The 22310-nt window shown below is 43.4% G+C and overlaps 1 protein-coding gene across 11 annotated transcripts in view; it reads left to right on the forward strand.

Annotated features, from left to right (window-relative positions):
• Nucleotides 1-22310, forward strand: part of CAMK1D (calcium/calmodulin dependent protein kinase ID) — a 501235-nt gene that overhangs the window by 413521 nt on the left and 65404 nt on the right. The gene's annotated exons all lie outside the window — the stretch shown is intronic.

The following is a 22310-nucleotide window of genomic DNA, read 5'->3' on the forward strand; positions in this document are numbered from 1 at the left end:
TGCAAGGGCATAGGTAGTTATATTTTTAACTTTTTCCTAAAAAATGTGTTTATGTATTTTGAGAGACAGAGACAGAGAGAAAGAGAGAGAGAGAGAGAGAGAGAAAATGCTAATGGAGGAGGGGCAGAGAAAGGAGAGAGAATCCCAAGCTCAGTGTGGAGCCCAGTGTGTGCTCAATCTCATGACCATGAGATCATGACCTGAGCTGAAATCAAAGGTTGGTCGCTTAACCAACTGAGCCACTCAGGTGCCCCTATTTTTAATTTTCTGAGGAAATTCCATACTGTTTTCCAGAATGGCTGCACCAGTTTGCATCCTCACCAACAGTACCAGAAGTTTCCTCTTTCTCCACATCCTTGCCAACATCTGTTGTTTCCTGTATTGTCCTTTCTTTTTTTCTTAATTATGCATTTATTTCTATATTTCTAAAACTTCCCTTCAGAACTGTTTTTACTGTGTTCCAGAACTTTTGGTATATTGTATTTCCACTTTTCATTTGTTTCAAAAAATTTTTTTAAATTTCTGTTTTGGCTTTACTTTGACCCATTGGTTGTTCAGGAATGTTTTGTTTAATGTCCAGTAATTTGTGAATATTCCAGTTTTCCTTCTGTTTTTCTAATTTCACACCACTGTAATTGGAGAAGGTATTTGGTATGATGATATGATTTCAGTCTTCTTAAATCTGCTAAGACTTGCTTTGTGACCTAATATATGATCTATCCTGGAGAATATTTTATATGCTCTTGAGAAAAATGTGTATTCTGCTGCTGTAGTATGGAATGTCTGTGTATGTCTGTTAGGTCCATTTGGTCTAAAGTATAGTTTAAGTCTAATGTTTCTGTATTGATTTTTTTTCTAGAAGAATGTATTGAATCTATCACTCTCTCCTGCCCTGTAAAGTCTCTGAAGAGAAACACCCTGATAGCCATATGGAAGTTTGCTTCTATGAGAGGATTTTTTTTTGTTTTTGCTGCTTTAAAATTCTCTTTGTCTTTAATTTTAGATAGTTTTATTAGAACATATCTTGGAGAATATCACTTTGGGTTGAAATTTTGGGAAGACTTAAAAGCATCCTGAACTTGAATATCTAAATGTCTCTCCAGATTTAGGAAGTTCTCCATCACTGTTCCTTCAAATAAGCTTTCTGCCCCTTTCTCCCTCACTTCTTTTTGTGGCTCTCTGATAATACATATATATTATGTCTCTTAATGCCATTCAATAGTTCACAAAGACTTTCTTCACTGTTTTTCTTTTTTTTCCTTTGTTGTCCTCTGACTGGATCATTTAAAATGGCCTGTCTTCTACTTCACAGATTCTTTCTTCTACTTGATCTAGTCTGATGTTGATACTTTCTATTGCATTTTTAAATTTCATTCACTGTATTCCTTGGCTCCAGAATTTGTTTCTTTTTTATGATGATTTCTGGCTGTTAAACTTCTCATTGTGTTTGCATATTGTCTTCCTAATTTTGTTGAATTGCCCTTCTATGTTTCCTTGTAGCTCACTGAGCTTCCTTAAAACAACTATTTTGAATTCTTCATCAGGCAAATCATAGATCTTCATTTCTTAGGGGTCAGTTGCTGGAGAATTATTGTTTTTCTTATGAGGGTATCATGTTTCCTTTATTTTTCATATTTCTTAAAGTCTTGCTTTGCTGTCTTCACATTTGAAGTGAAGTTACCTCGTCCAGTGTTTACTGGCTGGCTTCAGAGAGAAAAAGATTCCACTGGTCCTGCTAGAGCTTCTGAGGCTTTTCCAGACCTTTTCTCTGGATCCTTTTGCTCCCCATTTCTGTTCCTTTTTGGGAAGGAATTCTTAAGATTGTATGCCTTCTCTCAATTCTTCAAAGTCATGCCAGGTGCTGACAGCCTCCCGTTTGTTTGTTTCTCCCTCAGGCAGTGGTGAAAATGCTCAAGTTTATGGTCTCTATCTCAGTTTCATAGAGTTGGCCCAGCTTTTCACATGTGCTCACTAGCCATCTGCAAAGGCTTACTCTTGCTACCGTTCGGGATGTGCATAGGGAACTGGCCACAAGTTGGAGGGCTCAGGTACATGGAGCATTAGGGGTGCCCCTTGACCACTTGGCAGGATCTTCAGGAAAGGCATCCCCAAAGGTTCATGGTGGACTTCTGATAGAGTCGATGAAGCAGTTAATAGTATCTGTGTCCCTTGGAGGGCATCAAAGAACCCTGACTACTCGTCTGCTAGCATCTTCTTGCCTTCCAGCCGTACAGCATACCACAGTTTTCTGGTAGGGTAAAAAAGAAATTGGTCTCTTTGGTGGTATCGTGCACATCTAGGGAAGCCAGATGCTTGCTCATATGTTCTCATTTCCCCAAATGGGAGAAATCATGGGCCAAAAGGTCTCCCTTGGCCCTGAGATGTGCCACCTTGGGAGAGGGATGACACTGGTAAAGCTAAACTATTCCTCTTCAATGGGTCCAATACCCTATTCAATGGGTCCCATCTCAGATTTTTTTTAAGCTCCAGTTGTATGCTGGAACATCTTCTCTGTACTTGTAGACTTCCACAAAGGCATTCTCACTGTGGGTGATTATCAAAATATATGTTCATTGGAGGAAGATAATAGAAAACTCCTATTTTGCCATTTTTATCTCACAGATATTTTCAAAAAGTAAAAGACAACAGTTACGAGTTGAAACATGGTACTATTTGTGCCAAATGTTTCCTAACATGTAAGAATATTATATAATAGGTAACATGGTCAGAGAAAGACAGATACCATATGATCTCTCTTATATGTAAAATCTAAAAATAACTAATTAAAAAAAAAGCTCATAGGTGTGGGGAATAGATCGGTGGTTGCCAGAGGCAGGAGCAGGGGGTTGGGAGGTGGAAAAATGAGTGAAGGGGGTCAAAAGGTAAAAGTAAAATAAAATAAGACAAACATAAACAATTTTAAAAATAGCGTATGGTAAAGGAGTAGTGCTGTTTGCTATTTCTTCTCATTATCTGGGGTTTAATTTTCCTGATTTCTCACTGTGTACTTCTCTGCCTGTGCCCAAGAAATCCCCTGTTCTCCACTTGGGCAGTGTTCCCTGAAGCTGGTTTGGGGTTTTGGCAAGGCATACACAGATAGCAGCCTATGGGGGAAATTTACAAGTAGGAGAGGACTTTTTGATATGAGTAAGTGATTCATTCATGGAGATGCCACATCAAGGGAGAAAGACAAGGTGGGAAGGAGGAGATGGATTCAGAAAGGTAGGCAGGACAGATGGATAAACATAGGTGGGCTTACAACTGGAGAAACTAAGAGACCGAGCAAGGCAGAAAAAGGTAGACTTCAGTTCTGCAGCAATTTGTAAGAACTTGGAAGGTAGTGCCTCCGCTGGGGAGATCTGTTTTCACATAGGACAACACATTCCATAGTGCTGGGTACTGAGTTGGACCTAACATAACAAAATCAATAATTTATATCTGTTTGGTTGAAGACACTTGGTAGAGTACCAGCATTCATGAAATGGGGCAATAGGAGTTAGTGACAATAAGATAACCAGAGGCTTCTAATAAGATTTGCAATTTTTTTTTTTCTTTTAAGCAAGGCAATTTCAGATAATTGGTTCCTGGGCTCCCTAAGGAAAGGGGATTTTCCAGATGATCCTTTTGATGTAACAGACAGAATATGTGGAATGTTCTGTAAAATGTTAGACTATCGGTGACTTTAAATAATTTAACCACTGAAATCTTATTATCTTCCTGCCTGTGGGCTCTCTAGCAGAGAATGCAATTATATTAAATGTAGGAAATAAATGTAGGACTCTAAATTCAAGTGTGGATACAGACTTACTTGGCACCTCATTGCCTTTCCGAGAGTCTCATTACTCTCAGATTCCTTGTTTTCCTTTCTTCATGCTTGGCAGAGACTGCATAGTCTTAAAAACGATTGCAGACAGTCAGGGCAAGACCTTCTGAATTCAAGAACCCTGTCTACCCAGATGGGTAAATGCAACTCCGTCCTTAAGAAGGAGCAAGGAAAGTGCTGGTAAAGATGAGCCAGGGTTCTGATGTAGGATGCATCGAACAATAAATTTAGTATTGGCTACACAGTCTTTGAAACATCAGATCTAGTGTTCCTGGAGTTTGTGGTATTTTCGTTTGGGGAATATCAGGGTTTATTTTACTCCTTATTATAAAAATTTTTGAATGTTTGCATACATAGAAAGAATATATTATGAGCCTCAGTCTTAGATCAGGTTCCCTGGAAACAGACTGTGAAGCACCCGTTTGGGTGTGGGTGGTTTTCTGGGGAAAGCTGCTGTGATTAGCATCTGCAGGGAGTAAGGGAAGCAGGACAGGGTGGAGGGAGATGCTGAACCGCAAGGCGGTCTCAGAAAAAGCCTCAGCCAACTCTGGGGCCTCTGGATGGGCATGGCCCTTAAAGGATCTCTCCTTCCTTGAAGCAAGGGTCTGGTCTTTGCATGTGGTCTCTGCTCAGAGAGGGAGGCACAGCCTTGGACAAGAAACACTCTTCTGCTAAGGGAAATGCCTTTACGGCAACCCAGCCAAGAGCCACCAGTCCCTCATCTAGGGTGGCCTGAAGGGGAGCACAGAGCATCGCATGACAGTATCCACTCCATTCACCCATCACTCAGCTTCCATGATTGTCAGCTGCCATGATTGTTAGCCTAGAGCCCATCTTGGTTTTTGTCTACCTCCACCCACTTGTGCCCCTTTCAGCCTCATGGTTTCTTTATTTTTTGTTTTTGTTTTTTTTGACAATTTATTAAGGTGTAACTTATATACCATAAAATTCACTCATCTTAAGTGTACAACTCAATGATTTTCAGTAAATTCACCAAGTTATGTAACCCTACCCACAATCCAGTTTTAGAATCTCTTTATCACTGTAACAGCACACTCCCTTTTTAAAATTATTCCTGGTATAGTTTGAAGCAAATCATTTTAGTGAGGTTTTAATGCAATTAAGTTCTTAACTGAAGGCATCTGTTGATAGGAAAAAGAAAAGACTCACATTTATATGAGTGAGGTGCCATTTAACAGTTATTTGAGGTCACAGCATGTAAGACCTTGGAAGATGTCACGAAGGCTTTTTCCAGAGAGAATGACTCTCACTCCCTTTAAGTGAGTTATTCCCAGAGGTCATCTGAGAATATCACATCTGACAGATGGCTCTGTGCATATAGTTCTACTGCGTTCCTGAAGAGAACTTGTGTCAGAGACCGGGAGCTGTTCAAGTTAAGTGTGTACGAGACAGCAGGCAGTGAGAGAGGGCTTTCTAAAAAAAGGAAATAGTGGTTCCAATGAGAGACCGACCACCTTTGTATAGCATCAGAAAGAAGGGATGGATATGGAGAAGACAGAAATGATAAACCACGACAAAGGGGGAAAATTCCATTTGTTGAGTGGCCAAGGTAAAAAACAAGGCATTTTCTAGAGTTTGTATAAAATCCTTTGCACACTTGTCATCCTGTTGATAAAATAAGGGGTCTAGAAAAACAAAAGAGAAGATTTTTTAAAGATAAAATATAATTCGCTACCATAAAGCCACCTTTTGAAGGTATAACATCCAGTGGTTTTAGTTTATTCACTAGATTGTGGAAACATCACCACTATATAACTCCAGAAACTTTTAATCACCCCCCAAATAAACTCTGTACTCATCAGTGTTTACCCACCCTTGCATCTCCACCCCACCGCCCAGCCTTTGGCAACCACAAATCTCTATAGATTTGCCTATTCTGCATATTTTGTATAAATGGAATCATGCAACATGTACCCTATGTCTCATTTCTTTCCCTTAGTATAATGTTTTCAATATGTTGCAGTGTTGTAGTATGTACCAATACTGAATTCCTTTTTATGGCTGAATAATATTCCTTGTATGAATTATATGGATATACCACATATTGTTAATCCATCCATCAATTGGCGGCCATTTAGGTTGTTTCCACTTTTTGGCTAATATGAGTAATTTTGGTATGTACTTCACATACCAGTTTTTATAGACAATTTTGTTTACTGCACCTAGCAATGCAATTGCTGGGTCCTAGTGTAACCCTATGTTTAAATTTTCAGGAACTGCCATACTGTTTTCCCCAGAGGGGCTGCGCCATTTTACATTCCGCCACCCACCCACCCCTCCCCGCCAGCAATGTGTGGATTCCAGTATGACCACATTCCCACCAACACTTGTCATTCTGGTTGTTTTGTTTTGCTTTGGTTTTAAGTTTTAGCCATCCTGTGTTTCTCTCTCTCTTTCAAAAATAAATGAACACTAAAAAAAAAGTTAAGTGACCAACTTTGCCTCAGGTCATGATCTCCTGGTTCGTGGGTTCAGCCCCTCGTCAGGTTCCGTGTTGACAGCTCAGAGCCTGGAGCCTGGTTCAGAGTCTGTGTCTCCCTCTGTCTCTGCCCCTCCCCCTCTTGCGGTCTGTCTCTCTCTCAAAAATAAGTAAAAATTTGTCTCTCTCTCAAAAAACTACTTAAATTATAGTCATCCTAGCTTGCATGAAGTGGAAAGGCACATTTCAAAAGACTCTGGCAGGAAAAAAAAAAGGTGAATGCTAGAAACATAAGCTCTATGCTTGGGGCTCTCAATTCTGTGCCCATAAAGCTTCATTCTTTGTACTCAGTGAGTAGGTTTGGTGGCCATTGGTGCTGAGAGCCCTGTCACTTGCAGGACCGTGAGGATGTCCCTTCCAGCCTCAGTCGTTAAACAGAGGCTGCTCTCTTATAACATCCAGAATGATCAGAGCTCACGGTTATTTTCAAATAAATGTCTTTGTCAACACTCACCCGTAACTAAAACACTAGAAACAGAATGTGCTGAAGAGAATAGGAAAGGTAAATACTTCCGGTCCCACTGAAGAAAGTGTGTCGCTGCCTACAGTGATTTTTGTGGGTTTTTAGAGTATTCCTATATATGGATTTTTTATTTGTCTTTTTGCTTTTCCAAATATAAGAGAGGACAGTCTAAGAACCTCCTTCTAGAAAACTGTGAGTCAAGGACAGTGGCTTTGCTGAAAGTGTGTCCTGAGCCCCGTTTGCATTTGGACGGCATGTTAGACTGTAGTTGTCCTTGAAGGGTTTTTGTCATCAAAGGTACATTTAATATTTGGCTTGATGTCTACAATTAACCTGTAGAACACAAGTTATGGAGTCTTAGAGCCGTCTGCTTGAGGCTCAAGTACCTTAGAAGAGCTTACCAGAAATTGTGGGGATATTATTTATAAATGTGAATTCTCCAGGGTGTATACTCCTGTTCCGTTCTGGAGAACATTTCGGGGATCTCTGAGCAGATAGACAGCTCCTGAAAACACTTCCTCTTTTTGTGTTCCTTGCTGCCTCTTCTGTTCCACTCTTACTGCTTTCCTCTTCCTTTGCCACATTGTTTTTTTTTCTGCTGTCTGGTTTCTCTTCTAGAATCATGACTAGAGTTGCAGAGAAAAGCATCTCCCAGAAGGCAACATGAGGCAATGCCCTGCCATGGAGAACTATGTGACCGTAGATGAGTCACACTGCAGCCCAGGGCACCACTTTCCTCGTCAACAGAACGAGGAGCTCAACCAGAGGGCCTTGAAGGTGCCTATGTTTTGGAGGCCAGACATTTATTTTTCTGAATACCACAGATGATGCCATTAATTGGGGTTGAGCCAAGGAGTTCTAGAAGCTTCAGAAACCGGGAAGCTGAAAGTCCCTGTCTGAGTCATGCATTAGTCAGGGTTCTCCAGAGAAACAGAGCCAACAGGATATGTGTACACATGATATTTTATATGTTTTATATAAATATATACATCTATAAAATATATATAAAGAGATTTATTGTAAGGAATTGGCTCACACTTTTGGGGAGCCTCACAAGTCCTAAGATCTTCTGGGTGAGTCCGCAAGCTGGAGACACAGGACTGCTGATGGTGTAGTCCTCATTGAAAGACCAGTCGGCTCAAGACCCAGAAAGAGCTGATGTTTTGGTTCAAGTTCAAAAGGCAAGAAAAAACAGATGTCTCAGTTCTGAGGCACTCAGGCAGGAAGAGTTCCCTCTTTCTCAGATTTTTTGTTCTGTCCAGGCCTTCACCTGATTGGATGGGGCCCACCCGCATTAGGGAAGACATCTGCTTTACTCTCTGTATCTGGTCATATGTTAATCTTGCCAAAACCCTCACAGACACACCCAGAATAATGTTTGACCAAATATCTGAGTATCATGTGTTCCAGTCAAGTTGAAACACAAAATGAACTGTCACAGCGCCAGTTGGAGATGCAGCAAAGAGAAGCTAAGGAACTATCCTGGTGTGTAGTTTGCTGGGACTCCCCTACTCTTCACCCTCAGCCCCCAGCAGCTCATGGTATTTAAACTTTTCCAGTTGTTATTTGTTAAAATCTATGTATTTAAAAAATGGTTCAAAAGCAAGCATGCTTTATGTGTGTTTCAGAAAAATCTTGAGTAAGAAATATTTCCTTCAAAGTCCTCTCGTGGAACTGGAGTAGTGAAGAACCATACAGTGCTTAGAACATGGGGAGGAGGGGCGCCTGGGTGGCTCAGTTGCTTGAGCCTCTGACTATTGATTTCCACTCGGGTCATGATCAAGGATCATAGGATCAAGCCCTGAGTTGGGCTGTTTGCTGAGTGTGGAGCCTGCTTAAGATTCTCTCTCCTCTCTCCTCTCTCTCTCTCTCCTCCTCTCCCCTGCTCGCATGCTCTCTCTCTCTAAAAATAAATTAAAAATTAAAAAAGAAATAGAACATTGGAAAAAAGGAATGGAGTAAGGATGCATGGGACCCATGTGAGCCCCGGACCTTGAGTGCTGGAGGGAATGCTCGGTGTTGGAAGAGGGACCAGGTGGGCAGGGCTCAGAGTTCTCCTTTAGGACAATTTTAGAACTTGAGGAAAAGAAAGCACTTCTGGCAAGAGCTTTCTTTTTGGAATCTGAAAAGCCACGGAAAGTTGCTCTGAGCTTCTGGTCTGGGGCTCATCTGCAGACCAGAGTGACTCTTCTGTCTTTAAGGACAGCAGCTACTTACACGGTCTGTCAGAAGGGGCTCTTTACTGTGCTGTGTCCCCAAACTCCTGCTGGCAGTGGGCGTGGCCAGGTGAGGCCCGCAATGTTCCTCAGCAGTGATTGATAATGAGCGAAGTGTGGGCTACAGAGGTTCAGATTCTTTCCAGGTCTTCTGTTTCTCTATTAAATTTGATGGTCGCTAAGGAGGTTTCACACTCTTATTTTAACAATTTGGGGGTTTTTATGTTTATTTACTTTTGAAAGAGACAGAGACAGAACGTTTTTACAGAGAGACAGTTTCAGTTGTAAAAGTGTGAACTTGAGGTCTTACCAGCGATTCATGCCTTGACCAACAGTCTTTGCCCAAAGGCTGCTTCTAAGTTTCGGGCATGGCTCTTGGAATATAGTAATTCTAAATTATCACCCCAATCTCAAGATGGTAATTTTCACAAGGTTGCTGTCCACTCTTTGGGGTTAGTGGTGTCCATTCTTAATGGACCTTCTCGACTTTGAAGAAACCTTTCTATGTCACTTTTTTTATGCTGAACGCAAACATAATATGGCTTTCTAGGTTGTTAAATGTTGTCCTTGAACATGTCGGAGTGAATACCTTCAATGTCCTACTGCTTCTTATTTCCCTCTGTGCTAAGTGTGGAAGGTCAGTGTGCAGATGCTAGAAAGAAAAAAAAAGAAGAAATCCACCAGCAAGCATTATTTTTGCCCACTATGGGGGAGTAGGACTCATAGGAAATTCTATGTTCTAGAAGCCGCTGGCATCATAGCCAAGAGTGAAGGTTTTGTTACATCCTCGAGCTTAGAGCACTTTGAGCGGAATGAAAGAGCAAGTGCAGTGGCTGGCTTACCTGGGATGTCTGGCACCTGCCTCATTTTATTACCTTCCTCCTAAAAGAGCACATTAATCGAAGAAGACATTTCAGTGAATATATAATGCGTGTTTGTGCAATTACAAGGGAGTGCTTTCAGATATTTATCCATCAAAATATATAAATGACAGCAAGCTCCCATGGCTTAACTGCTTTTGTCTGCAGCCTGTTTGGTCTATTTTAATCTGCCCTGTCCAGTCCACGTGCACAGATGGGGCTGTGTCATTGCCAGCCAGTCACTCACACCCTGGGGATCACGCTGTCCCCATGCACTGCTTTATATCACTCACTAACTTACCCTTTAGCAGATCATCTGAAATAGGTTTGGGACATAATTTTATGTTTGTTTTTGCATTTTTAAAAATTTTAATTCCAGTTAGCATACAGTGTTGTATTAGTTTCTGGTGTACGATACAGCGATTCAACACTTCTATACTCCACCCGGTACTCATCATGGCAAGTGCACTCCTTAGTCCCCATCACCTATTTCACCCGTTCCCCCTCTACCCCTCTTCCCCTCTGGTAACCATCAGTATACTCTCTATAACTAAGGGTCTTTTTTTGGCTTATCTCTTTCCCCCCACACACAACACACACTTCGTTTGTTTTTTTCTTAAATTCCGCATAGGAGTGAAATCGTATGGTATTTGTCTTTCTTTGACTGGCTTATTTCACTTAGCATCATACCCTCTAGATCCACCCATGCTGCTGCAAATGACAAGATTTCATTCTTTTTTATGGCTGAGTACTATTCCATTATATAAATTTATATACATACAGCATCTTCTTTATCCATTCATCTATTGATGGCCACTTGGGCTGATTCCATAATTTGGCTATGGTAAATAATGATGCAGTAAACATAGGGGTGCATGTATCCTTTTGAATTAGTGTTTTTTTATTCTTTGGGGAAACATCCGGTACTGAACACTAGCTCATAGGACAGTTCTGTTGTAATTGTCCAAGGAATCTCCATACTGTCTTCCACAGTGGCTCCACCAGTTTGCATTCAGCCCAACTGTGCATGAGGCTTCGTTTTTCTCCACATCCTCACCAACGCTTGTTGTTTCTTGTGTTTTTCATTTTAGCCATTCTGATAGGTATGCGGTGATATCTCACTGTGGTTTTGATTTGCCTTTCCCTGAGGATTAGTGATGTTGAGCATCTTTTCACGTGTCTGTTGTTGGCATAATTTTTTAAATGAGTGATTATACAACTCTGATGAAGGGTTCTCTTATTTAGACACTTGAGGGGAAGTCACAAGGTCTTGTCTGCTCAGGGTCCCTGGGCAAAGCTAGGACATTCTTCAGAGTGTGGGTGCCTACTCCAAGCAAAAAGTCAAGACCCGGAGCAGAGGAGGCCCCGGTAAGATAAGATGGGTGAGGCAAAGCTCTAGCATACAAACCAGCAGCAAGTTTAGGTGGCTGAGAGAGCCAGGAGGAAGTGAATGAATAAGGGAAGGGAATGGGTGAGATGGAGAGAAAATCGGTTCAGCCGCCAGCCTGCTGAATGGAGGAGGCTCCAGAGCCCTTCCGTGGGACGCTCTGCAGCACACACTTTGAGGATTTGCACGATTGCTTAAGGGTGCCATGCGCAGCAAGATCCAGACCCCACTCGCTGTGTGTTTCTTGTACAGCATCTTTTCTTTATTCAGCAAATATTTAGTCAGCTTTTCATCTGTGGGGGGTACCATTCAAGGGCCTTGATAGAGGCAGCAAAGAGGCTGACGCTGCCTCTGCCCACATGGAGTTCACCGTCTGGGGTAGGTGGGGGCAGGGTAGGAGGGCAAAGCGTTACACAGAAGAACGTACTAATAATTAGTTCTACCAGGTGAATGTCATGTCAAAATACGGGGTCTAAGAGACAATGTAATGGGAGGGGGCCTAATCTGGTCTGGGGGTCAGGAAAGGCTTTTCTGAAGTAATGACATTCAAGCTAGGACCCAAACACTGAGTAGGAATTAGATTTAAAAAATGTGGGTGGGTTCAACAGATACAGAGGTGGCCTGGAGCCAGGCACACTGCAGTGGGCAGCTGTGACCATGACCTTTGTCAGTGCTCTTGATAGAAAGGAAACTTGGGAACTCCACAGAGCTCCTCAGCAAAGGCATGGAAGATATTGCAGGGCTGAACAAGAGGCAATTTTTAATTTGTTTTTGCTTTTTGAAGGCGTTGTTAGACCTTTCTCACATTCCCTGAATGCATGTGCTCTCCCACACATCTGCTATAAGCTTTTCAGTAGAGATCCTCATTGGCTGAGAAACACTAGAACTAATATAAATATATATATATAATGAACTTAATGACAAGTGGAAAAACAAAAAAAAGAATTTAAGATACCATCTTTAGGGGCACCTGGATGGCTCAGTCAGTTAAGCATCTGACTCTTGACTTCGGTTCAGGTCATGATTTCATGGTTGGTGGATTCGAGCCCTGCATGGAGCTCTGCACTGGCAGTGCAGAGGCCTGCTTGAGATTCTCTCTCTCCCTCTTTCTGTCCCTCCCTGCCTCTCTCTCTCTCTCTCTCTCTAAATGAATGAATGAAATGCACTTAGGCTTTCATAAAATCAGGGTCTTACCCAGTTGCCTTCAGATTCTGCATCTCTGAGCATGTATGAAAGTACATAGTTGCTCTCCATCGGCTTTGAACATAGTCCCTTATCCAAGATAGACAGAGATGTGTCTACAGCCCAGTGGCCACTCCCTACACGGGACTTAGCAATTTATGGACTATCTGTAACCAAGCTGTGTTCCTAGACCTATTCCAGAGCCATCATCTGCCTCTTTCAGATTTTACTGCTCCAGGAACGCAAAGCTATTTTAATACTAGAAAAATTATAACAGAAAAATGCATTGCCAAGTAAAATCTTCCTAATTGGAGCTAATTCTGGAAAGCCAGTGTGTAATAGTCAAACAATTCATTGCTGAATTTTTCTAAAAAACTGTATTTAAAACATTCAAGAATATCTGTTAATACAAAGCTCGTGCTGCGTGCGTGTGTTCTACCAGAAGGTCACTATGTGGGGCTACCGCATGTCAGTTAGTGCTCGACTAACCTTGAACGTCTCAGGAATTATGCCGTGCTAGGTTGGTAGCATTCTGACTGTCCCCTTGAGGATCCTCTTTATATAAGGTTAGAGGAAGATAACTAATGCAGAAGGAGCCACAGTACTAAACTGTGAGATTATGTAATCAGGCTTAAATTTTCACAAGTTTCCATCCTAATCAAGGTCATGGGTATTTTCCCAAATCCCCCACGCGTCTGTGGGGAGCAGAGAAGAGCAAGTGTTCTTCTGTCCAGAGAACCAAGGGCCCTGTGCCACCTTCCTCTGGTGGCAGCTCTGCTCCTGGCAGCTGCCACATGTGGATGGCATTGGCAGCCACTGGCTTGCACCTGCCCGAGGTCCTCAGTGGGAGGGGAGAAGGCAGTGACATTTACAAGACAGTGAAACATGCCAAGCGTCTCCCTTGGGATTTCCTTGCGTTGTCTCACTTCTCAAAGCAAACATAATTCCCCCTTTTATAAAGGAGAAAAATGAGGCTCGGAGAGCTCAGTCCTGGGTACCTTCTCTTCTCCGTGTCCTCCGACATCTCCAGTCCCGTAGTCTGGAGGCTGCCTCATACGCCCGTGACCCTCGGCTCTCCGCCTCCTTCCCTGGCCTTCATCTTGCGTAGTGCAATGAGTATTTCTATGTCTTCATGGTGCTTGATCTCTCAGACCCTCCTCTTTGATTTCCGTGGTACCACACTCTCCTCCTTTGCTTCCTACATCTCTGTCTGGTCCTTTGCTGACTCTGCTTTATCTGGATGTCTGTATTCCCAGTGCTCAGACATCCTTCTCTTCTCCAACTGCAGTCTCTCCAGGGTTGGTCGCATCTAGCCTCTTGGCTTTGGGGACCATCTCCATGCTGATGACTTGTTAATCTTAAACTCTAGCCTTGATCTTTTCCCCCAAACTTCAGACTTGTATCCACGGCTACCTGCTTGACATCTTCCTCCAAAAGGCGCCTCAGATTTGTACTCAAGGCGTCACATATTGTACTCAAGGCTCTAGGTCCGAGCTATCCAATGTGGTAGGGCCATGTGGCTATTTACATTAACTAAAGTTAAATGTAAAAGGCAGTTCTTCAAGTGTGCTAGCAATATTTCAAATGCACAATAGCCTCCTGGAACTAGTGGCTACCATATTGGATATTGCAGGGAAAGAGCCTTCCATCATTGTGGGAAGATCTGGTGGTCATTGCTGCCCTAGTTGTTCTTACCCTTCCAAACCTTTTCTTTCACCAGAGTCCCCCATTTCAAATAATGGCAGTACCATTTAGATGTTCCTCAAGTCAAAAATCTAGGAGGCATTCTTTGTTTTTTAATTTTTTAAACATTTATTTGTTTTTGAGAGAGACAGAGTGCGAGCTAGGGAGGGGCAGAGAGAGGGGGAGACACAGATCCGAAGCAGGCTCCAGGCTCTGAGCTGTCAGCAAAGGGCCTGATGTTGGGACTTGAACTCACAAACTGTGAGATCAAGACCTGAGCCAAAGTCGGCTGCTTAACCAGTTGAGCCACCCAGGCACCCCTAGGAGGCATTCTTGATCCGTCTCCTTCCTGCATGCCCCACGTCAACCTCATCAGTGAGTCTTGTCTACTGTGTTTCCAGAACATCCCCCCGTGTGTCCACTTCTGTCCATTTCCAATGTTCCCCAGGCTGAGCCACCGTCCTCTCTCATCTGGATGCTTTGCAGCAGCTCCTCGGTGATCTGCCAGCTCTACTCTTACCTCTACAACCCATTGTCCACATAGCAGCTGGAGTGATCATTAAAAAATATAGGTTCACCTCTCCCTCAACAGAAAACCTTCTAATGATTTCTTACTAAACCTAGAATAAACACACCCCATTTGAACATTAGTTTGAATGGTGCCTTAGTCCATTTGGGCTGCCATTACAAAGTACCATAGACAGGTGGCTTATAAATAACAGAAACTTATGTCTCACCATTTGTGAGCCTGGAAGACCCAGATCGGAGAGGCAGCATGGTCCGGTGCTAGTGAGAGCCCTATTCCAGATTGTAGACTGCCAGCTTCTTGTTGGATCCTCACATGGCAGAGATAGGGCAAGCTACCTCTCTGGGGCTCTCTTATAAGGGCACTAATCCCATTTGTGTGGGCTCCACCCTCATAGCCTAATTATCTCCCACAGGCCCCACCCCCCCAAATACCATCACATTGGGTATTGGATTTCAACATGTGAATTGAGGAGAGGAGGGGCACAAGCATTCTATCCATAACACATGGCCCCACGTGATCTGGGCCTTCCTCTATCTCAATCATTCTACCCATTGCCCACCAGATTCTGGTCTCTGCTGTACTGCTGACCTCCATTTTGGTCCCCAAATATTGTAAGACCTTTCCTGTCCTAGGATCTTAGGACTGGCTCAGAAGCTCTTTGCTCTTTGCCCAGAAGCTCTTCCCCTACATGGTCACTTGGCCGGCTGTTTCCTGCCATCCATGCTGGAGCCCACTCAGAAGTGTCTACACCGCTCATCTCAGGCTGCTTTCAGTTCTCTGCACACCATTATGGACTCTGTGAATGGTTAATATTTGTTTAGTTGTTGATTTATTTATTTTTCTTTCTCTTCTTCCCCCGCTGGAATATAATAGTCCAAGATACTGGGGACTCAAGTGGAATGAGACATGCTTTGCCCTCTCAGAATACAAAAAACTAAAAATGATTTGTAATTATCTTTTATGTTTTTTGAAATGTGAGCAGGTGCTTCGAGTTAAAACAGATGAATTATTTTCTCTTGAAAACTTGAACATGCTAATAATTTCTTAAGAAATCCTTTTGTCCTTTTCTCATGAGTAATGCAAAAGTAGAATTTCTTTATCAGGGTCTCAGCAAATGAGTTTCCCATACAAAATTAAAATGCCTCCAATTGTTTCTTATCTATGGTTTTGGCTATAACTACACTTTCCCTGGCCTGCCTTGAGGGGGAGCCAGCTGGGAACCAAAGGGGCTAGTTGGAAACAGAGGAAGATGATTCTGAGGAATCCCTGAGGCCCCTTGGAAAACAATGGAAGTTGTTGCCTGGGTGGGTGGGAAATCAGTGCACACTGCAGAACCGGGCCAACATGGACTTGGAGGATGGGTTTGCTCTTGTGAGCACAGCACAACATGGATTTGGAGGATGGTGGCAGGAAGCCTGCTGGACTGAGAATCTAGAGGCAGACCTTCGTTGGAAGACAGTATGCACGCCTTAGGAAGGACCCTTGTCCCAAGATGCCCCTCACCCCACACCCACATCCACAGATGGTAACTCCCTCAGTACCCTTTCAGAAGTGGGTTACCTTAGATCCCAGGCAGCTAAGAATTTGCTGTCTTCCCGTGCAGCCCTTCCAGGTCCACTGCTTGATTTTCAGAATCCTTTATGGTTTGACTTCATCCTCACCAGTTGCATTTTCTAGATCAGTGAGGCTTCTTTACGGACATGGTTCCTTCCTGCCTCTACCCTTTTCTTCCGCCTGCCAGGCCCTTGCTCTTGACTCTGGGTCTCTCCTGTCTGCCCTGCCTCCAGGAATCCTTTTTTCTGCAGTGCAGACAACATTGTGCTGGCCTCTGGAGGCAGAAGGGAAGTTAGGACCTGTTCTGCAGGCCACCTCCTGTGATCACTGATCTCTCCCCTCCACAATGTCCTGTGGTCATCCAGCCAGGGTCGGGGCTTGGCAAGTCCTTGCTCGCTAGTGGTCTGACTTGTCAACCTGGGCTTCTGTAGCTGCCCAGATACAGACTAACACTGCTGCCAAGTGCTGGGCTTATCGGAGGTGCTCAGTCAACACTTCTTTCACTGACTGTATTCCCCGGAAGATACTTAGTTCACCAAAGACTCCTTTCATGATAATTCAAGTTACTGGGCTCTTCCTGCCCCCTGGGCTTTTCTCCACTGGACTAAATATCACCCCTTCTTTAAGACAGCTCAGATTCTCCTCTTTCTGCCCTGCCCTTGGGCCCTTCTACATGTCTTTCTGTGGTTTTCCAAAGCACCTTCATTGCCCCCTACCCCACAATGTTGGAACTGTCTACACTGTGCTTTACTTGCCTGTGTACCTTAGTCCCCATCCCACCCTGGGCCACACTGCCCTCTGTGCCCCTTGGAAACAGGGGCAACATATCATCTGGTTTGATGCAAGATTTTTGATGATTTGGTGAATAAACAAAGCATAGAATGCAAATACAGTAGAAGAAATTGCCCCCCTCCCACCCTGCCCATTAATCTTGAAAACAATTTGAAGGGAATCTAATTCAGAGATCCCCCACATGGTTATGGGATACCCTTTATATTCCCCAGTCTTTAGTTTGCTAGGGATGCTGTAACAAAAATACCACAGACTAGGGGGCTTAAACAGCAAAAACTAATTTTCTCACACTTTTGGAGGCTGGGAGTCTGAGATCAGGGTCTTGGCAGATTCGGTTTTTCCAGAGGCCTCTCTCCTTGGCTTACAGCCGCCTTCTTACCATGTGTCCTCATAGTCTTGTCACTGTGTGCTCATATTCTGCGCGCTCTCTCTCTCTCTCATAAGGACACCAGTCATATTGGAACCATATGACCTTATTTAACTTTTATTATCTCTTTAAAGACCCCATCTCCAAATACAGTCACCGCTGAGATATACTGGGGATTAGGACTTGCACATCTGAAGTTGAGCTGTGGAATACAAGTCAGTCCATAACACCCTGACATTGAGAAGGCAAAACGGCCAGAATCAAAGGATAATGGCACCTAAGGAGTTACACTGATCCGGTCCATGAAGGTGGAGAGGCATGTGTTTGTGTTTTGGAATTTTCTGAACAGACTGAGCCAGGAAGATATTGAGAAACTGAATTCTATGAAAAAAGATGTTTTTATTATTAGAGTAGGATTTGTCAAAAGAGGAAATACAGAGAAAAGAGGTTGCATGAAATAAACCCTTAATCTCCCCAGAGTGGCTGGGAGACTGCCCCCAGGAGCAGGATGTGTGGGTACCAAAGCCAAGGGAAGCGGTGAGGATTAAGAGCGCAGGCCCAGGAGCCGGACGGCTGCCCTGTGTGGGAGGAGGGAAATCCCAGGCACCGCCAAGCCGGGACTTAATTGAGGAAAGGGCCTGTAAGATAGGCCTTTCTTTCTCCAGGCTGGGTGAAAAAACACACACATCTGCCATTTGGACCTTGGGGTCTCACAGTCGAAAAATGCTTCACTTCTAGCCTCACTCAATTACAGCCTGCTTATTTCAAGACTGTCTTCTCCTTAGGACTAAATGTGAATGGGGGAGATGGTTCTGGAGAAACACATTTATAACCAGCCTTGCTCTGGGGCACACAAAGGCCATCTTGCTTTGTAACCATGGCCCTGGCTCTTTTCCACGGTCACTGCCTAGTTATGTGACAGTCTTTGTGAATTTCAAGGCATATTAGCTATAACACTGCTTTTTAATGATCCTAGCATTACTGCGAAGATTTCTCAGACCCCTCGCTAAAATTAACAGCACAGCCCTATACTGTTTGGCTTTTGAGAGGGAGAAAAAGTTTTCCTTGACCCTGGTAGGGTCCCTGGCCAGCTCTGTAGATGAACCTGACAAAGACAGATGAGCAGGAGGAAAGCCAACACCCGTTAATGAACTTTTGCAGGTACTTGACATCCTTCACCCGGGGGAGTGATCAGAGCCTGAAGCCTTTGTAACCTTTTACACAAACAGTATTTGTGAAGATTTGACAGGAACAAAGGAGTTTGGGCCAGAGGCAGTAAATGGTAGAGAGACTTGGGAGAAGTTGAATGAGGATTGTTGCCATATTCCTCTGGTGCAGTCTGTGGGCTGATAGAGTATGTCTCCAGTAAAAGGAGAACTTATTTCTTGCCTTTAGACCAAAAAGGGGGAACTTTTTCCTACATCTCCTGCTTAATTGCTCTCAGCTCAGAATATATTTTATGGCAAGGAGGCATGTTTTGGGGTGACATATTCTGGTTTCCTTCAGCCTTCTTCATATTTTATTATACCTAACTTCTAGAGGAATAGGTTTTTGGAGCCCATGTGTCAGCATTAGCACAAGTGCTGTCTTTTAACAAACGTGTAGATATTGTTATAAGATAAGAAAACATTTTAAATTATAATTAGCAGTGAATTTTAAAACAATGGGATAACATCTGTGGAAACTACATGGAGAAGTTCAAGTGCATGGAAAGAACAGCACAGTCTACCCGGTACTAACAATAGAGCATGATACGCTGACCAGGTCCCGTCGCTGTATGGGTGTGTGCGCCACAGTGGAATCAGAACTTGCAGTGTACTTGATCCAGCGACTTTGGAATTATGTTTCTTGACAACGATTTTTTAATGTGAGGAGATTCGCGTTACTTAAAATTTTGCAAATAACCTGAATTTTGTTGAGGCTGTGACATCAAAATATTTCGTATTTGCGTATTTAAAATTCACATGCAGTGATAGCCATACAATGTGATAAGCGAGGAAGATCAGAGACTGAGCAAACCCAAGTTCAACGCAAAGGCAGGTTGCTGTAAATTAATGTCAAAATTTATGGGGTGCCTGGGTGGCTCAGTCGGTTCAGTGTAAGACTCTTGATTTCAGCTCAGGTTGTGATCTCACGGTTCATGAAATCAAGAAATCAGGACCCACGTCAGGCTCCGTGCTGACAGCATGGAACCTGCTTGGGGTTCTCTGTCTCTCTGTGTCTCCTCTCTGCCTCTCTCTCTCTCTCTCTCTCAAAATAAATAAATAAACCTTAAAATACTAAAAATTAATTAATGTCAAAGTTTAAATTGAGAAGAGTAGAGATTTTTTAATGATCTCTGTCCTCTCCCTTAATCTTGAATAGCCAGTCTCTTTCTACGTGGACATCCCCCAGTGAACCTCTCTCCCAGAGCCACCATTAATTAATTTTATTTGTGGATCCGTCATGATGGTTCTTCTCCCTTTCCCCAGTCACCTGACCGCTCCCCTTCTAACTCCATTCTGATGCCTGGCAGGCTGTCATTGGAGAACTCCATTTCTAACATGGAGCTTTAACCCTTGCACTTGGGAAAGGGTTTTGATTCAAGAAAGCAGCCTGTCCGCTCAGCAGCCCGTCAACCCACCTCCTCATGATCCAGGGGCCTGAAAATGAGACACCCCCCTCGCCACTCTTCCAAACTTATTTCCCCATCAGCGAGTCTGGGATTCTGGTTGTTCACAAATGGCTTTCGAAATAAGCAGGTGTCTTAGCTCAGGCTGCCATAACAAAATACTGGAAACAGGGCAGCGTAAATGACAGACATGTATTTCTCACAGTTCTGGAGTCTGACATATCAAGCTCAAGGTGCCAACTGATGTGGTTCCTTTTAAGGACTCTCTTCCTGACTTGCAGATGGCCTTCTGCTTGCTGTGTCCTCACATGGTGGGGGGGGGGGGGGGAGGTGGGAGAACAGAGGAGAGAGAGAGGGATAGAGGGAGAAGAGGGGAGAGAACTGGACTGGGCTTTCTGATTTCTCTTCTCACAACGACGCTGATCCCTTCATGGGGACCCCACTCTCGTGACCTCATCTAAACTAAATACCTGCTGGGGCACCTGGGTGGCTCAGTCGGTTAAGCGTCCGACTTTGGCTCAGGTCATGATCTCGTGGTTCGTGAGTTTGAGCCCCACATCAGGCTCTGTGCTGACAGCTCAGAGCCTGGAGCCTGCTTCGGATTCTGTGTCTCCCTCTCTGTCTGCCCCTCCCATACTCTTTCTCTGTCTCTCTCTGTCTCAAAAATAAATAAACATTAAAAAAAATTTAAACTAAATACCTGACAAAGGCCCCTGTCTTCAAATACCATCACACTGGGGGGTAGGGCTTTGACATATGAATATGGGGGGTGGGGTGGGCATAAACATTCAGTCTGTAACAGTAGCCATTCGAAGTGTATGCTTAAGGAGATTTTTGAAGAGTATAAAGCGATTTGCAAGTTTTAAGGCATTTTTATGAGTATTGTTATGTTTTGGCAAGTGTTTAGACTTCTCTCCTGTGCCTTGGTTTCTAAGGAAACCAAATACTTTCTGAGCAGTGTTCAGAACAATGAAACCCTGGTACCGTTTGAACTTTCAGAAGTGAAATAGCAAATGTGCGGAGCATTGAGGTTGTGACAGTACACGCTATAGCTGGACCTTACCTTTCAACTCTGATGCTTCCATTCTTACTGCATGGCTGCCCTATCAGAGTACAAGTATTTGATTCAATAGCCTCCGTTAATACCTTACTTATCACATTGGAGAAAAGAGGACTTTGAGAGAATGGGAAGCAGGAAAGATCAGTTTTTGAAGGAGGGAATCTGGTAAAGGTGGGTCATAGGGTAACAAGGGCGGGAGGCAGGGGTAGAGGAAGGGGTGCGCATTCTTGCCTGAGGTCTTCTGGTAGCCTGCAGAGCAGAGGGTGTGAGCAGAACCGGTATAAGAAAGCACTGGAACACTCAGAAGGGGAGCCATTATTGGAAGGTGGGCCAATGGTGGAGAATGAGGAGGGGCACGATCAAAACAGACCTTTCCTTCTTCACAGCTGCTGCTGCCTTGATTGGCACCTGTGGTTCATGGTAGGTGGCACATAGTGGGCACCCAGTAAATCTTAAATGAATGCTCGAACAGATCATCACCTGAAGTGAATGCCTCCAGGTGAATGTGCACAGGTTCCCCCTCGCCCTGGCAGCTGGGCGTCTTCCAGAGTACATCCTCAAGGTCTCCAGAGTTCTTCCACTGAAACTCATTGCATGAAGGGTCTAGAAACACGAAGACTGGGGAGAGCTTGATGTATAGCTGCTAAGAGGGGATGTCTTGGGATTTTGGTTTCCTTAAGGATGGACCATTTGGACAACCCGGTCATCAAAAGGTAGTTTCTCCCCTGATGTTTCCATTTCTTTTCACTCTTTGAATTGCTTCTTATTTCTCCTGAGCATCTTTCCTTTTCTTATTTCGATTGCTGTTTGCTTTGGAAATGAGACATTATCCAAGCACAACATCGCTTAGAATGACTCTAGGTAATGGGAGAGACTCGAACACCTAGGCCTTTTATAGCCACAATTGGTTTTCTTTGTTGGCTTTTTAAGAGGAAGGTTTTGATGGATCAGATATTGCACATTAATTGTCATGAATTGCAGAAAATGAATCCTAGCTTTATGTGTTTGTGTATGTGTGGGTGTGTTACTGCTAGGGCATGGCTTATACTACATCTCTTAAAGCTGAAAGAGTGGTTTGTGAAACTGTTTTATGAGTTTAATATTTCAAATAAGTCATCATTTTGCTTTTGGAAATTCTGTTTCTTTTTATAAAAGAGAATAGTATTAATATATCTCTTGAAGCTAATATTCGAGATGGCTTAATTATCTGAAAGAAGCACTGTTTTTCTTAGAGAAGTATATGTTCTAAGAATTTGAAGGCTAAAGTGTTCAACTGTTCCTAT

This window comes from Panthera leo, chromosome B4, assembly GCF_018350215.1.
Source record: "Panthera leo isolate Ple1 chromosome B4, P.leo_Ple1_pat1.1, whole genome shotgun sequence".
NCBI classification, from domain to species: Eukaryota; Metazoa; Chordata; class Mammalia; order Carnivora; family Felidae; genus Panthera; species Panthera leo.